Genomic DNA, 17,950 nt, shown 5'->3' with positions numbered 1-17,950 from the left:
CCCTCCCTGGGTTCTAGTCCATTCCTTCTCCCACCCTTTAGCCTGTCCAGGCTCAGATCTTCCATCCCTCCCTCTCTCCAGTCCCCATCTCCCACACCCATCAGCAGATAAACAGCCTCAGGTCTCTGTCCCTGACTCAAGAATTTTCAGACTTCTCCTTCGACACAGTGTCCCCCTCCCTCTCTTCCTTTGCTGTGTCCCCCCACTTCCCCTAAGACCCCAACCCGTAACATTCAATCTGGCCTCAGGGCCCACCTCTCCATCTAAATGGGTCACCAGAATCCTCCTTGATACTAAATCTGAAAGAACCTCCTCCGACCTGCATGGCTCAGGCCTCTCCGCAGCAAGGCTTCTGCAGTGACGTCTGCCAGGGGACAGCCCCTTCCCTTGGCTTCTAGGATGTGTGTTCTCCTCCTTCTTCCATAGCTCCTCCTCTTAGACTTACAAAGATGCTCCTCTTGCTTTACCCCGACACTTAAGCTCAAGTTCCTGTTCAACACCATCCCCTCCTCTCCATGTACCCCTCTGCATGGAATGGCTCAGCCACCTCCATGGATTCCTTTACTGTGTCTGAGCCAAAGGCTTCCAAATCCCTGTCTCCGGCCCAGCCCTCTGTCCTGAATCCAGAGCTATAGATCTTGTCTGTTCTATAGCCCCAATTCTGTACAAGGTACTGTGCTAGGTGCTTTTACCCACTGTATCAGTTACCTTTTGCCACATAACAAATAATCCCAAAAGGTAGGGACTTAAAACGGCTTCCAAGTGCTTTCCCCTCTGTTTCTGTGGGTCAGGAACTTGGAAGCAGCTCAGGGTCCCGCAGGAGCTTGCAGTCTAATTGGCGGCAGGGGCTGCAGTCATCTGAAGTCTGGAGACTTCCCTTCCAAACTCACTCACGTGGGGTTCAGCACAAGGCATTCATTCCTTGTCATGAGAGTCTCTCCTGACAACATGGCAGCTGACGTCCCCCAGAGCAAGTGACCCAAGAGAGAGCAAGATAGAAGCCACAATGTCTTTTATAACCCAGCCTCAAAAGCGACACACATATGATTATGGTCCCACAGATCAACCCTACTACAGTGTGGGAGGGCACAACAAGGCGTGAACCAGGAGGCTGCCACCACACCCTAACGATAGCTCTGAGGGCAGAATACCCCCACCTCCCATGGGATACGTGAGAAGGCAAAGGCACAGAGAGGTGAAGTTATTGATCCAGGCCACGTGACTAAGTGTGGCAGGAAAGACTGGAACATGGTTCTGCCGGCTCCCTGCAGTTTCCTCCTCCTCACAGCCCATCGAACCAGGGTCTACCGCCAGCCTCCTCACCCTCAGCATGTGCAAACCTGAACTCTCCTCACCACCGGCAAACCTCCCAAGTCCCCAGCTCAGCTAGGCAAATGGCGCCTCCGTCCTCCCATCTGCCCAGACCAGAAGCTTTGAGTCATGCCTGCTCCTCCCTCCCCCTCACTTCCCAGTGCCAGAGAACCCAGCCCTGCCAAGTCTTCCCCCTCAGTGCAGCCTGGATCCATTTCTCCTTCTCCCTCTTCATCTCCACCACCAAGCCAGCAATGTGTCCATCTCAGACCTCTGCAGTAGCCCCCTCCTGGTGTCCCCCGTTCCCTCCACCCTGACCCTACACTGCCCATCCGTCGTCCTCTCTCCAGCATGAGTCAGCTCTAAGAGCACGAAGCTGTGTGTCACCCTGCCTGCTTTATACTCCTTCAGTGGCACCCATTGCCTTCAGGGTCCAGTTGAAACTCCCTGCAGTGTGGTCTGGTCCCTGCCCACTGGTCCTTCCTCCTCCCCTCTCCTCTCTCTCTGGGCCCAGCCTCTCTGGCCACATTTTAGGTCCTGGGACCCACTGCTCATTTTCTCACTTCAGGGCCTTCCATTATGCGGTTCCCTTGACCTAGATCTCTCTTTCCCCACCCCTTAGCATACCTGTCTCCTCATCCTTCAGCATATTGTCACCTTCTCAGGGAGGTCTTCCCTGACCTCCCAGGGAGGCTGAGTTCCCCCAGCTATAACTTCCACAGTGCCTGTCCTTCCCTATCTCCACCTCGCTGCTTCTCAGCTGGACTGTGAGCTTCCTGAGGGCAGAGGCTGTGTCCCATTAGCTCATAACTGCACCCTAGAACTTCACCTGGTACCCGGCACTTAGCACGTACTCAACAGCTATGTGACGGTTTGGTGCATACTCTGCACTGCCTCCCGCCCTCTTGCACTCCATACTCCAGCACGTGGACAATGTTCGTTTCCTTAGATGAATTACGGGATCTCTGACCTCCAGATGTTCACTCATGCTGTTCCCTCTCAGGCATGCCCTTCCCTTTCTTCCCCCAATTCACTCAGCTAACTCCAGTTTATTCATCAGCAACTTGGTTTGCCAGATTTAGCAAATGAAAATACAGGATGCTCTGTTAAATTTGAATTTCACATAAACAACAAATATTTTTTTCATATAAGTATGTCCCAAATATTGCAGTAGATACAAGCATCCAGTATTTTACCTGGCCACCCTATCAGGAACCAGCACCACTCCCCTCTCCTTTGAGAGGTCTCCCTGGCCTTCATCTCTACTTTAGGTCTGCTCGCCCCCTAAGCCAGAGGTCCCAAACCAGCCCCCTGCTGGCTCCTGCTGAGCACATAAACACTCCCTCTGTTTTGAAATAGTCCATACCAACTGGACTGTGATCTCCTGACACAGAGAACTTTGTCTCAGACTCCATTAAGAATCTCTCTTCACCTGGGACAATCTTGGCCCTCAGGAGATGGTCAGTCAGGTTTAGAGAGAAGAGAAATGAAAAAGCAATGAAGACAAAAAAGTAAACGAGAGAGGAAAAGGAACTACGAAATGTAACACAACCCAAGGAGCAAGAGCAGGCTGAAGCTCTTGACTGATTGCGTGCAATGTGGAGTTCCCCTTCCCACCTCCTTCCATGCCTTGCCTTGCCTTTGTCAAGTAGAGCCCCTCTTCCCCCAGTTCCAGCCTCAGGGAGCTTTCAGATTATTCTGGAGCAGGAATGCAAAAAGAAACCAGTCTGGGTCCCTTTAGAAGGTTTTCCAAAACAACCTCTTGAGCTTTAAAATGGGAGGCCCTAGGCAGGCGCAGTGGCTCACACCTGTAATCCCAGTACTTTGGGAGGCCAAAACAGAAGGATGGATCACTTAAGCCCATGAGTTCGAGACCAGCCTGAGCAACATAATGAGACCCCCCCCAACCCTCACCGCCATCCCTACAAAAAAATACAAAAATTAGCAGGGCATGGTGATGTGCGTCTATAGTCCCAGCTACTTAGGAGGACGAGGTGGGAGAATTGCTTGAGGTGGTTGATGCTGCAGTGAGCTGCGATTGCGCCAGTGCATTCCAGCCTGGGAAACAGAGGAAGACCCCATCTCAAAAAATAAAATAATTAACCAATTCATTAATTAAAATAAAATGGGAGGCCCTGTGAGGGAGCAAGGTGGGAGTTCATGCTTCAGCCCCGGATGGAGGAGAGCTGTGAGGGTGCACTGGGCAGGGAGGCACCCCTGAAGCTGGGGGCTGCTCAACTGCTATCAGAGTCCAAGCAGGTCACCTGAGGGCCAAACCCGCACTCAGCCCACATATGGCCATTCAAATTACCTCCCACAAGCTCTGCCATGCTGGGGGTGGTCCCTAGGGACTGCAGGAGGTGAGGAACCCTAAAGCAGTGAGTTGCATCGATTATCTGAACCCTCATCTCTGCTGATCTCCTTCCAACTACCCGTTGTGGCATATTCTGAGCAGTCGAGGAACTGGCCAGTGGGGAAATGCACTCCACTCTGCCTCTCTTGGTGGTGGGCTCTGTCTCTTCTGTGTATGGGTGTGTGTATGGGTGTGTGTGTCCCTTTCTTTTCCTTTGGTCCTTTTGCCACCAGTTTCACCAGCTGTGGTTTTCTTAGGACTTGTAAATGGCCTTCTTTCACTTTATACTCACTGGGCGCATCAACTCGGAAATAACTTCCTAAACAGTCCCCTTGCACTCTCTGTCCCTGGGAACTGGCCCCGGTCCCTCTCCACACTTTCCTCAGCTTCCAGGCCACCCTCTGGCACAAGTGACCCTTGCAGCCAGCAGTTTCCAATGCCTCCTCCACATCCAGCCATTAAGACGCTTTGGCAAGTTTGATGAGAGTGTTTTTCCTTTTTTTAATAAGGTTTCTAATTGCCTGTTATTTCCAACCTTCTCTTTAATCAGCTTCCAAAACTCTGCTGGGAGCTACAGAACCAGGGAAAGGAATCTGGTTCTCACCAGTGTCAGGAGAGAGGCCCTGTAGTTGTCCTTGGATGTCACCATCCTCTTCACCATTATGACTCTGTAATTATAGACAACGGATCTTAAATTAGCCCAGGAATCAGAAGCTCTGGCTTCTGTCTTCAGCCCCAGGAGTGTCTCAGCGTGCCACCTCTGAAAAGTTTACTGGCTTTGAGACCCCTTTTATGTCAAGTGGGAATAAAGCCGCCTAGCTATAGCATCACCGGCTGGTGTGAAAAACGCTCGTAAAACAACTCCAGATTCTGAAGTCTCACCCTTTCAACTCCGTGCCCCCAAACACTTGTCTGTAACACATTTCAGGCCTTGGTTTGTCCTCCCCCTCTGTTCCTAATCCAAGCCATTTCCTCTGCATGTGTTTAGTTGTTTAGCAAGAGTGTAATCACTTGCAAAGCCTTGCTTCTCCCTTTTCTGTCCAGTCCCTCCCAGGCTGGGTCTCTCTGGGTCCTAGGGCCTCTCTTTCCCCACTTTTTCCTACCTGGATGCCCACCCTCAACTTCAACCCAATGAGGGGGCACCGACCCACTGTCCCCGCCCCACCTCAAATATATTGCCTTGTCAAGGAGTTCTGCATGACTGTCTGAAATGTGGTTATGACAGGGATCAGGACATGCTCCCCCAAAATATGGCAACCTGGTATACTGGATATTTTTAAGCTGAAAGAATTTGAGATGCAGGAAGGACTCTTTGACTTTCCCCTGAAACTAGTCATAAGCCCTTATTTAGTTCCTTATGAAGTCCTCCACATCACACAAAACTTACATTACATAAATGTGTAAGTTTTTCTCTTGTTAATCTGTCTTTTGCTACAGAAGGAAAAAGGTATTTTTTTCCTCCATATAGTTACCTTTATAGAGCTCCTATGTTTTATACAACATGCAATAATAATATTTGTAAAGTTGCCATAATACTGGATCTGTGAATGTTATAGGAGCTTCTGAAATGTAAAGTGTGATTACAAGGCAAGAACACTATTTTAACCCTAGTAAAATGTCCCTAGGGTTTTGGGGCGATACAGGGTTTGGAGGGCTCAACACCTCAATGGCTAACAGTGGATCCATTGTCATCTCAGCAAAAAAAAGAAAAAAAGAAGAAGAGAGATAGACAGAGCATCATGTCGAGCAGTAACTATAGCAACTGCATGAAGAGCCATGTTTTGGGATTCAGAATTGCCTTACACATGTCACTTATTTCCTGTTACTGACGTCAGATCCCAAGATGACTGGGTGGGACCCCAGCTTGCTCTCTGGCTCTGTCACTTACCAGCAACCAGGGCTCGGACCCACTCAAAAGCCTCTCAGCCTCAGTTTCCTCAACTATAAAATGGAATAAACAACTCCTATGCAGGGTTGTTACGACACTAAAATGAAACAAAGTATGAAAAATTCTGATAATGCAGTGCCTGGCATGAAGTCGGCACACAATAAATTGGTAGCTCTTATTGTAATAACTAATTGCTGTACTGCTGATTTGAAGAGATAAATATAGAAGTGAAACCCTGGCAGGCAGCAGGAGAACTGGGCTGAGAGATAGGGGACTTTTTGAAACTGATGATTTGATTGTTCCAATAAGACCTCTTAAAACATCCATTTATTTTGGTTGCAAGTTGAGATATTGTCCACTTTGATAATTGCTATGAATAATTAAGGAACAATGACTTCCATTGACGTTCTTATAGCACTTGTGTGATTAATTAAATATATTTTTTATAATCCTTTCTGAATTAAGACACACAAAACCTAAACTCCTAACATTGTAAAACTAAAGTGGCAGAGTGATGTAATTATACACAGTAATAAACAGGAAAGTAATAACTTTAAATATCATTAAATACTTAAGTAATAATGAGGAAGAAACAGCATCCCCATTTTGACTGAATTTTTTTTTTCGGTATAATTTTGTTACTGGGGTGTAACGTCCATATAGAAATATGCACAGAGCAAAAACAGCTCAATGAATTTTCACAAAGTAAACATACCCTTGTAACCAACATGCAGATAAAGACAAAGAACAGCACCAGTACTCCAGGAGCCCCTCATATCCTGTCTTGGCTAATCTTTCCATTACTTTATTTTGTTTTCTTTTCTCCTCTTCCTCCTTCTTCCTCTTTGAGATATAATTTGCAAGCCATACAATGTATTCATTATAAATATAGTTTGATGATTTCTTCTAAATTTATGCAATTGTGCAACCATCACCACCATTCACTTATTTGTTTGTTTGTTTTTTGAGATGGAATTTCGCTCTTGTTGCCCACGCTGGAGTGCAATGTCACGTTCTCGGCTCGCTGTAACCTCTGATTCCTGGGTTCAAGGGATCCTCCTGCCTCAGCCTCCTGAGTAGCTGGAATTACAGGCACCCACCACCATGCCTGGCTAATTTTTGTATTTTTAGTAGAGACAGGGCTTCACCATGTTGGCCAGGCTGGTCTTGAACTCATGACCTCAGGTGATCCACCTGCCTCGGCCTCCCAAAGTGCTGGGATGACAGGCATGAGCCAACATGACTGACCACTATCCAGTTTTAGAATTCTTCCTTTGCTCCAAAAACTTCTCTTGTTCAAAGTCAGTCCCTTTTGATGGTCAATCCTTACTGCCATCCTCAGCCCCTGACAACCATTGATTTGCTTTCTGTCCCTAGAGTTTAGAGTTTTGCCTTTACCAAAATTTTTAAATAAGTGGAAGCATACAACAGGAGACAAACAATAATAGTCTTTTGTGTTATAACTGGTTTTTTTTTTTTGTTTTGAGACGGAATTTCGCTCTGTCACCCAGGCTGGAGTGCAGTGGCACAATCTCGGCTCACTGCAACTTCCACCTCGGGGGTTCAAGCGATTCTTCTGCATCAGCCTCCCGAGTAGCTGGGAGTACAGGCGCATGCCACCATGCCTGGCTAATTTTTCTATTTTTAGTAGAGACAGGGTTTCACCATATTGGCCAGGCTAGTCTTGAACTCCTGACCTCGTGATCTGCCTGCCTCAGCCATAACTGGCTTTTTAACCATAAAACATATAAATATGAACATTGCCAGATTAGAGTTTTCCAAAGGTGGCACATGAAACAACTTTAGTTCCTCAACAAAATACTAGCAAACAGAATTCAACAACACATTAAAAAGACTATTCACCATAATCAAAGGGGATTCACCCCAGGGATGCAAGGATGGTTCAGCATATGCAAATCAATAAACATGATACATACATCATCAGAATCAAGGACAAAAACCATATTAGCATTTCCATAGATGCTGAAAAAAACAGACAAAAGTCAATATTCCTTCATGATAAAAACCCTCAACAAATTGGGTATAGAAGGAACATACCTTAACGCAATAAAGGGCATATATGACAAGCCTACAGCTGAATAGGGAAAAATTAAAAGCCTTTCCACTAAGATTTGGAAAAAGACAAGGATGCCCACTTTCGCCACTTTTATTCAACATAGTACTAGAAGGTAGAGAAATACGTCAAGGACATTCAAATTGAAAAGGAAAAAGTCAAATAATCCTTGTTTGCAAATAACATGATCTTATATTTACAAAAGCCTAAAGACTCCATGAAAAAAACCCTTAGAACTGATCAATGAATTTAGTAAAGTTGCAGAATACAAAATCAACATGCAAAAATCAGTAATGCTTCTATATGTTAACAGTGATCAATCTAAAAAGAAATCAAGAAAGCAATTTTATTTATAATAGCTACAAAAAAAAAAATACCTAGGAGTAAATTTAACCAAAGAAACAGGGCCAGGCATGGCAGCTCATGCCTATAGTCACAGCACTTTGGGAGGCCAAGGTGGGCATATTGCTTGTGTTCAGGAGTTTGAGACCAGCCTGAGCAACATGGTGAAACTCCATCTCTACAAAAAGTACAAAAAATTAGCTAGGCATGGTGGCATGCACCTGAAGTCCCAGCTACTTGGGAGGCTGAGATAGGAGGATCACCTGTGCCCAGGAGGTTGAGGTTGCAGTGAGTCATGATCACACCACTGCACTCCAGCCTGGGCGCTGGAATGAAACCCTGTCTCAAAAGAAAAAGGAAGATCTGTACAAAGAAAACTATAAAACAGTGATGAAAGAAATTTAAGAGGACACAAACAATGGAAAGATATCCCATGTTCATGGATTGGAAAAATCAATACTATTAAAAGGTCTATACTACCCAAAGTGATCTACAGATTCAATGCAATGTCTATCAAAATAACGACATTCTTCACAGAATTAGAAAAAAGAATCCTGGCTGGGCACAGTGGCTCAAGCCTATAATCCCAACACTTTGGGAGGCCGAGGTGAGAGGATCACTTGAGTTCAGGAGTTCAAGACCAGCCTGACCAACATGGAAAAACCCTGTCTCTACTAAAAATACAAAATTAGCCAGGTGTGGTGGCACATGCCTCTAATCCCAGCTACTCAGGAGGCTGAGGCAGGAGAATTGCTTGAACCTGGGAGGCAGAGGTTGTGGTGAGCTGAGATCGTGCCATTGCACTTCAGCCAGGGCAACAAGAACAAAACTCCGTCTCAAAAAAATAAATAAATAAAAGAAAGAAAGAAAAAAGAATCCTAAAAGAATGTGGAACCACAAAATACCCCACATAGCTAAAGCAATTATAAGCAAAAAGAACAAAGTTGGAAGCATCACACTACTTGATTTCAAATTGTACTACAAAGCTATAGTAACCAAAACAGCATTCCACTGGCATAAAAACAGATACATAGACCAATGGAACAAAATCAAGAACCCAGAAATAAATCCATGCATTTACAGCCAATTGATTTCCACAAAGGCACCAAGAACATACATTGGGGAAAGGGCTGTCTATAATAAATGGTGCTGCGAAAACTGGATATCCGTATGCAGAAAAATAAAACTAGATCCCCATCTTTCACCATACACAAAAATCAACTCAAAATGGATTAAAGACTTAAATGTAAGGCCTACAACTCTGAAACTACTAGAAGGAAACATTGGGGAAACACTACAGGACAGTGGTCTGAACAAAGATTTTTTGAGTAAGACCTCAAAAGCACAGGCAACAAAAGCAAAAAATTAACAAAGTGAAGAGACAAGCTTCAGAATGGGAGAAAATATTTGCAAAATATTTGGATATTTGACCCTCAAAAGCCTCATGTTGAAATTGACCCCAGTGTTGGAGGCAGAGCCTAATTGGAAGGTCCACTTCCAATGGGTTATAGGGGCAGATCCCTGATGAATGGCTTGGTGTTGACCTCACAGTAAGGAGTGTGCGCTCTATTAGCTCCTGTGGGAGCTGATTGTTTAGAAAGAGCCTGGCACCTGCCTCCCTTCTCTCTTACTTCCTCTCTCTGGCAATGTCAGCTCCCTTTTGCCTTCTGCCATGGGTAGAAGCAGCCTGAAGACCTCACCAGAAACATGCTGGTGCTACACTTCTTGTATAGCCTGCAGAACCATGAGCCAAAGAAACCTCTTTTCTTTATAAACAACCCAGCTTCAGGTATTCCTTTATAGGAACACTACACAGACTGAGACACTGTCTGTATTAGTTCATTTTCACGCTGCTGATAAAGACATACCCGAAACTGGGAACAAAAAAGGTTTAGTTGGACTTACAGTTCCACATGGCTGGAGAGGCCTCAGAATCATGGCAGGAGGTGAAAAGTTCTTCTTGCATGGCAGCGGCAAGAGAAAATGAGGAAGAAGCAAAGGCAGACACCCCTTATAAACCCATCAGATCTTGTGAGACTTATCCACAATCACAAGAATAGCACGGGACCCAGGAGGAGGTAATCATTACCTCCTGTCCCCAGGTAATGATTACCTCCTCCTGGGTCCCTCCCACAACATGTGAGAATTCTGGAGATACAATCCAAGTTGACATTTGGGTGGGAACACAGCCAAACCATATCACCATCCAACAAGGGATTAATAACCAGAATATATAAGGAACTCAAACAACTCAATAGCAAAACAAACAAACAAATAATCCAATAAAAATGGGCAAAATATATGAATAGACATTTCTCAAAAGAAGACATACAAATGGCCAATAGGCACATGAGAAAATGCTCAACATCACTAATCATCAGGGATATGCAAATTAAAATCACAATAAAATATGACCTCACCCCAATTAAAATGTCTGTTATCAAAAAAACAAAAAAATAACAAATGCTGGCAAGGATGTGGGAAAGGGGGAACAGCTGTATACTGTTGGTGGGAAAGTAAATTAGTACGGCCACTGTGGAGAACAGTATGGAAGTTCCTCAAAAAACTAAAAATAGAACTACCATATGATCTAGCAATCCCACTGCAGTGTATATACCCAAAAGAAAAGAAATCAGTATGTCAGAGATATCTGCACTCCTATGTTTATTGCAGCACTGTTTACAACAGCCAAGATATGGAATCAACCTGTGTGTCCATCAATGGATGAATGGATAAAGAAAATATGGTATACATACACAATGAAATATTCTTCAGCTATAAAGAAGAATGAAATCCTGTCATTTGCAGCATCATGGATGGAACTGGAGGAGGTCATTATGTTCATATAAGCCAGGCACAGAAAGACAAATACCACATATTCTTATTCATATGTGGGAGCTAAAAACGTGGATCTCATGGAGGTGGAGAGTAGAATGGTGGTTACCAGAGGCTGGGAAGGTAGGGGGGATGAAGAGAGGTTGATTAATGGTTACAAAAATACAGTTAGATGGAAGGAATACATTCTAGTATTTGATAGTGCAGTAGGGAAATTATAGTTAACAATAATTTATTGGCTGGGTACAGTGGCTCATGCCTGTAATCCCAGCACTTTGGGAGGCCAAGGCGGGTGGATCACCTGAGGTCAGGAGTTCAAGACCAGCCTGACCAACATGGAGAAACCCCATCTCTACTAAAAATACAAAAATTAGCCACCGTTGTGGCACATGCCTGTAATTACAGCTACTCAGGAGGCTGAGGCAGGAGAATCGCTTGAACCCGGGAGGCGGAGGTTGCAGTGAGCCGAGATCGTGCCATTGCACTCTAGCCTGGGCAACAAGAGCAAAAAAAAAAAAAACTCTGTATCAAGAAACTGTGTTTACAGGCCAGGTGCAGTGGCTCACGTCTGTAATCCCAGTACTTTGGGAGGCCAAGGCTGGCGGATCACCTGAGGTCAGGAGTTCAAGACCAGCCTGACCAACATTGAGAAACCCCATCTCTACTAAAAATACAAAACTAGCTGGGCGTGGTGGCACATGCCTGTAATCTCAGCTACTCGGGAGGCTGAGACAGGAGAATCGCTTGAACCCAGGAGGTGGAGGTTGCAGTGAGCCGAGATGGTGCCATTGCACTCCAGCCTGGGCAACAAGAGCAAAAACTCTGTCTCAAAAAAAAAACCACACACACACAATAATCTATTGTGTATCTCAAAATAGCTGGAAGAGAAGAATTACAATGTTTCCAACACAAGGAAAAGTTAAGTGCTTGAGGTGATGGATATCCCAATTACCCTAATTTGATCATTCCACATTGTATACATGTACCAAAATATCATATGTAGCCCCAGAATATATACAACCATTACATATCATGTTTAAGAAAGAAAGAATTGGCCAGGTGCAGTGGCTCATGCCTGTAATTCCAGCACTTTGGGAGGCCAAGACAGACAGATCACCTGAGGTCAGGAGTTTGAGAGCACCCTGACCAACACGGAGAAACCCCCTTTCTACTGAAACTACAAAAAAAAATATCTGGGCATGGTGGTACATGCCTGTAATCCCAGCCACTCAGGAGTCTGAGGCAGGAGAATCGCTTGAACCAGGGAGGCGGAGGTTGTGGTGAGCCGAGATCGTGCCATTGCACTCCAGCCTGGGCAACAAGAGCAAAAAAAAAAAAAAAAAAAAAAAAAAAAAGAAAGGAAGAATTTTGTGTGTATAGATAACCATTTGCTATCTTAATTGTGTATTTTTAATTAGATACATGAAAATAACTAGCACATCATGCCAATGATGTCACAAATACTATTGCTTAGATCTGGGCTAAGTTTAAAAATTAATCAATTTAAAGAAACATTAGGCGCAGCGCGATAGCTCACGCCTGTAATCCCAGCACTTTGGGAGGCTGAGGTGGATGGATCACGAGGTCAGGAGTTCAAGACCAGCCTAGTCAAGATGGTGAAATCCTGTCACTACTAAAAGTACAAAAGTTAGCCAGGCATGGTGGCAGGCGCCTGTAATCCCAGCTACTCGAGAGGCTGAGGCAGGAGAACCGCTTGAACCCGGGAGGTGGAGGTTGCAGTGAGCCGAGATTGCACCACTGCATTCCAGCCTGGGTGACAGAGCGAGACTCCGTCACAAAAACCAAAACAAAACAAACAAACAAACAAAAAAGAAACATTAATAATAACACAAGATAACATAGATAACAAAAAAATATAAAGATATGTGCAAAGGATTGAAGCCAGTAAAATAGTAGCTTAGATTAATAGAGAGAAATAGTTTCTGTGAGCCCTGAAATTCTGCATATCCATCAATATTTAGCCTTTAAAAAATAATAACAAAAGCCGGGCGCAGTGGCTCACACCTGTAATCCCAGCATTTTGAGAGGCTAAAGTGGGTGAATCACTTGAGGTCAGGAGTTCGAGACCAGCCTGGCCAACAAGGTAAAACCCCGTCTCTACTAAAAATACAAAAATTAGCTGGGTGTGGTGGCACATTCCTCTAATCCCAGCACTTGGGAGGCTGAGGCAGGAGAATCGCTTGAACCCAGGAGGCGGAGGTTGCAGTGAGCCGAGATCGTACCACAGCACTCCAGCCTGGGTGACACAGCGAGACTACTTCTCAAAAAAAAAAAAGAAAAAAAATTATGTTCGTGGCCATTGAGGTGTTTTATTCATCATTTCAACACTTTTTTTTATTGTGTGCCTTCTATGTGCTAGATGCTAGATAAATGTTCATTTAGAGATTCTACTCAAACTGCTTTTTGTATTTACATTTAAAATATTCTTAAAAGGAATTCGATGATTCAAATTAAGTCAGAAAATGTCTATGGAGGTTTAGGAGCATAAGAAGGTGCTGTTCTGTCCCTTCCCCACTCCCATGCAATGAAGGGGGTGCAGGGGTGTGCAGGATAGAGCCCTGACCCTCAGAGAGTTCATGATGAGGTTGGAGAGAAAACATAGCAATAAAATGAGAAATGGCAGCAAAACAGGAAAGATCAATCCCCAGGAGATGCAGTGACACACAGTAGTGCATGGTTACGTGTTTGCATACAGCAGCTGCCACAAAGGCTTTGGGCTGACAAGAAGATTCAGAATTCAGGACGGGGAGTGAAAGTGTGTATGGATGATGAGGGATTTGGCTCAAGGAAGGGTAGAATTTAGACAGGCAAAGAAGAAAGCGATGGTTCCAGCAAAATCAGAAGCAGAACAGAGAAAAGCATATGCTAGGGTCAATGAGCTGACCTATGGACTAGTGCAGGGTTGAAAAGGGTGAAGAGTTGGCCACAGGTCAGAAGGGCTGATTCCAATGTTGACTACCCACAAACAACTATGACCAGGACTCATGAAAAACAAGAGATGTAGTCAGAATGTTTAGGCTGCCTCAATCAATCATTTGTGGAATCTCTACAGAATAGATAGGTGGGTTGATGGGTGGGTGGATGTATGGATGGATGGATAGATGGATGGTTGGATAGATGGATGGATGAATGGATGGATGAAGGAATGCAGGAAGGGAGATTGTGCATATGTAGCCCACATGCATCCCTGCCTGTGTATGTAAGACCTAAAATTAAAGTTCAATATTATGTGCTGTCTTGACATCTGGTAAAATGAAAGGGCCTCAAATGGCCTAACAAACAAGTCCTCTTCCCCACTATGTTCCTGTAGATATGGTCCCCTGGCCAAATAACCTTCCTTATTTAAGGGACAAGGCACAGTTCCTGCTTATCACTGAGTAGGAGGTTTCACTTCCTGCCAGCCCACAGAATTATTCCAAAAGCCAATCACTTCCTCCTGTAGGGACTAAAGAGCACTTCACCCTCTTAAAACTACAAAGCCTGCCTCCCAGAGCCCCTGATTGTTTACTCTGTTCCTGGGTGCAACCTCCATATGGTCCTGTGTCCCCCTCCCCTGGGCTGTGAGTATATGTGATGAGTAAGCTGTCTCAATCTCACCTGGCCAGTGTAGTGTTCGGTCACCCCCATAACCCTAGCTAGGAATCCCTCCCTCACTAATGAGATGAAGAGGAGGCAATCAAAATAATCCTCTCCATTTTTCTTTGCTGATAGAACCTGGATTTTGTTCAAGGGGCCATCCCCCACAACATGACTTAGAAAATGGTCGCTTCATCCCTAGCTCAGAGATAAATCCTAATTGGTTTTATTCCCTCTTAGTGGTACCATCAGACTCTAGCATGTGACCCAGTTCTGCCCATTAAAACCCTAGGTTTCTGGGAAGGAATTCCTGACTCCTGAGAAGGGGACACTGAAATAAAGGCCCCTGTTCTATCTCTGTATGTTGCTATGTCTAAACACCATGTGTTCACCTGCAGCTCCAGTTACCCTGTGGCCATGAGCATATGCAGCCTCCTCTAGAGGAAACTGGAAAACAGATGGAAAAGCCTGGGTCAGGCTGGGAGCAGTGGCTCACACCTGTAATCCCAGCGCTTTGGGAGGCTGAGGCGGGAGGGTCTCAGTCCCAGGAATTCAAGACTGAGTCTTAACTGCCACCATTGAGCCAGTGAATCAACCTTCACACCTTTGAATAATATCTTTTCTTACTGTTTATGCCAGTTTGGGTCAGTATTTTCTCTTCCTTGCAACTGCAAACATCTTACTGATACATCAGCTTTTAGCTGTATTGGTAAACATGAATTCCTAAATCCATCCAAAGGGATGGCATTCTTAAAGAGTTTTCAGAAGGACCTTAAGTTTAAAGTTCAAATTGACGATGAGGTTGATTTAATTATCAGAGAAAGGAATTAGCCATTGAGTGCCTACTGCCTGCATTCACAATATCCCTAAAGTTGGTTGCATTATTGCCCCTGTTTTATGGAGGAGGAAACAGAAGCTCAGGGAGGTATGTGACCAGCTCAGGTCACATGAACAGCAAGCATCAGAGCTGGAGTTTAAAACCCAGGTCTATCTGTCTTGTCAGACCCCTGCAGGGGGTTTCACCCTGAGTGGATTAGACTGGGAACTAACTGGGAAGGCAAAATGAAGGAAGAGTTGAAGGAATATCAATAGGCAAATTTTTTTTTAAGCAAAACTAGAAGGACTTCTTCTATTTTTTAGAGAAAACAACGCTACCAGCAACCTCTCACTTTTTCTGGCACATCTAAACCAGACACAAAAGTATGTGAAAATGCGAAATCACGTGTCAGATGTACAATCCATCAGTCACCAAGTATTTATGGAGCTCATAGCATGAGCCTGGCAGCCACGGTAGCTGCTGGGCGCTGTGTTTTCTAGTCCCACTGAGAGAGGGGCCAGACTATAGTACAAACTCCAGGACAAGATGAGAATAATCATAAAAATGTAGTTTAAAGATCCCCTCACAGGCAGGGTGCGGTGCCTCCCGTCTGTAATCCCAGCACTTTGGGAGGTTCAGGTGGCAGATCACTTGAGGTCAGGAGTTTGAGACCAGCCTGGCCAACATGGTGAAACCCCATCTCTAGTAAAAATACAAAAACTAGATGGGCATGGTGGCACATGCCTGTAGACCCAGCTACTTGGGAGGCTGAGGCAGGAGAATTGCTTGAACCTGGGAGGCAGAGGTTGCAGTGAGCTGAGATCCCGCCACTGCACTCTAGCCAGCCCTGGTGACAGAGTAAGACTCTGCCTCAAAAAAAAAAAAAAAAAAAATCCTCTCTCAGGATTATAGGTTCAGCATTTTTTAAGTATCTAAGATACAGCTGAGCACTGATTATAAATAAGTTGTTGGACTCCAGAGTCAGGAAAACTGGTATTAAAACCTCTTCTACCACTGTAGTATGACCTTGAGCAAGCTTCTTATATCACTGACCCTTAGTTTTCTGATCTGTGAAATGGAAATAATAATAGTACTCAGTTCAAAAGGCTACTGTGCCAGGTCCAGTTTGTATCTAACAGATGTTAGAAAATATTACTTTTTATCCGTTTATTATTCCTTTTGAAAAAGTAGATGTCTGTAATCTCCCACCTGGAAACACAGAGCTGGCTGTGGGCCTGGATCATGCTATAGGGTGTTAATCCACATGGTTAGGTCTTCTTGTATTTTCCTTTCTCTCTTTCTCCCAATTCAGAAGGGAGCTGAGTCTGGGAATACCGTCCAGAGTCTGGAAGCCTGTGGAAGGTACAACCAGCCATTACGGTAACTTCAGAAAGGGCCCCAGGATGGCAGGAAAGCAGCAGAGGAACCTGAAGCAAAAGGGGCCACTTAGCAAGACCAACAGATCCCTTGACCGACTATGTGGACCAATGACCCAGAGCCAGATTCATTTCCCTCCCTAATCATGGCCTTACTTCAGCCCCCAGGACGGTGGGCAACTCAATGAATACGTGTTGCTGGGGAAGTGGGTATGTGCCCAGCAAAGACCATGGTTAGAGGTTTTATACCAGTCTGGCACAGCAAAGACCTTAACCCAGAGTCAAGTTCTAGAAAAGAAAGCTTTATTTTTTGTCTACCTGAGTTGTGGCCCGAAATTCCTACCAGCCATAGCTGGTGTGAAGAATTTCCAGTTGCTTGTTCCAAGGAGACCACAGTGGATACAAAGGTCCGCAAATCTCAACCAAGAGCAGGAAAGAAGGTAAACCTACAGGCGAGACCACAGGCCCATCATCAGGAGGAGGGCGCGCAGGCAGTGACTGGCCAGAGGCCTTTGGTGTGGGCTTGGGCACCAACGAGGAAGCAAATGAGGGAATGAAGGAACAAATAAACTCACCTAGCAGAAAACTGCCACTGTTCACAGTCTTTCACACCCAATTCTTATTAAATCCAGAGATTTGGGTTTGCAGCTAGGGTTTAGCAATTAAAACTGTTATGTTGCAACACCTTTCCGGTTTGAAGTGGTAAAGGCATAAGGCCTGCGAATTTGTGGATTTGATTTGACACCACAGCCTTCTGTGCAAACATCTGACTCACTCTGCACACACCCAGTGGGGAAGAAGCCAGCTCAGGTTTCATTCTTAACCCCCAAACCCTGCTGTGAATGTCAGTTCTTTTTCCCAGAAGCAAACTGAACAAAGCAAATCTCTTTAAATCAGTGCTGACAACCTAAACCCAAGTTTATGAAGGTTCAGGCCACAGAGGAGGCCCTGTGCTCTAGGGTTGCACTGTGAGGGGTGAGGGGCTCTGACTCAAATGAGCCGGAACCTAGGCTTCACTATTTTCATCACCTTAACATTTACATTCCGACAGCCTGGGGAAATGGATCTTTGAGATGACAGAACATTAACCTTTGCTATAGCAAAGTCTGGGCCGTCTCCAAGTGCCTAACAAAAAAATGGTACTCCTTATCTTCATTCTAGCCTCCAGTCTGTTGGAAAGGTCAAAACAGGGGAGGGGCATGGACAGCAGCGAAGTCTCAGGAAATCTTAGTGCTCACAGGGCCTGTAGCTACCCTCCAAGTCCACCCTGGCATTTTCTGCATGAGTAAACTCAGGCTTAGGAGAGGTTAGGGAACCTCTGCAATGTCCCAGCGCTGGGTGGTCCATGAGCTGCGGC

General features: G+C 45.0%; 1 long non-coding RNA gene across 2 annotated transcripts; it reads right to left on the bottom strand.

Annotated features, from left to right (window-relative positions):
* Positions 1 to 3,214: 3,214 nt before the first annotated feature.
* LOC134757995 (uncharacterized) lies at positions 3,215 to 17,280 on the bottom strand. Of its 2 annotated transcripts, XR_010132689.1 has the most exons (5): positions 17,169 to 17,280; positions 16,912 to 17,039; positions 16,427 to 16,570; positions 4,269 to 4,332; positions 3,215 to 3,369 (listed from the first exon to the last, which is right to left on the bottom strand). It is a non-coding gene; the product is annotated as an uncharacterized lncRNA (long non-coding RNA). The 2 variants fall into 2 exon arrangements; XR_010132688.1 differs by lacking the exon at positions 3,215 to 3,369 and having other exon boundaries at positions 4,123 to 4,332.
* Between the last annotated feature and the right edge of the window lie 670 nt (positions 17,281 to 17,950).

The sequence above is a fragment of the Gorilla gorilla genome, chromosome 2 (assembly GCF_029281585.2).
Source record: "Gorilla gorilla gorilla isolate KB3781 chromosome 2, NHGRI_mGorGor1-v2.1_pri, whole genome shotgun sequence".
NCBI lineage: Eukaryota > Metazoa > Chordata > Mammalia > Primates > Hominidae > Gorilla > Gorilla gorilla.
This window is presented reverse-complemented; position numbering and strand designations above follow the sequence as displayed.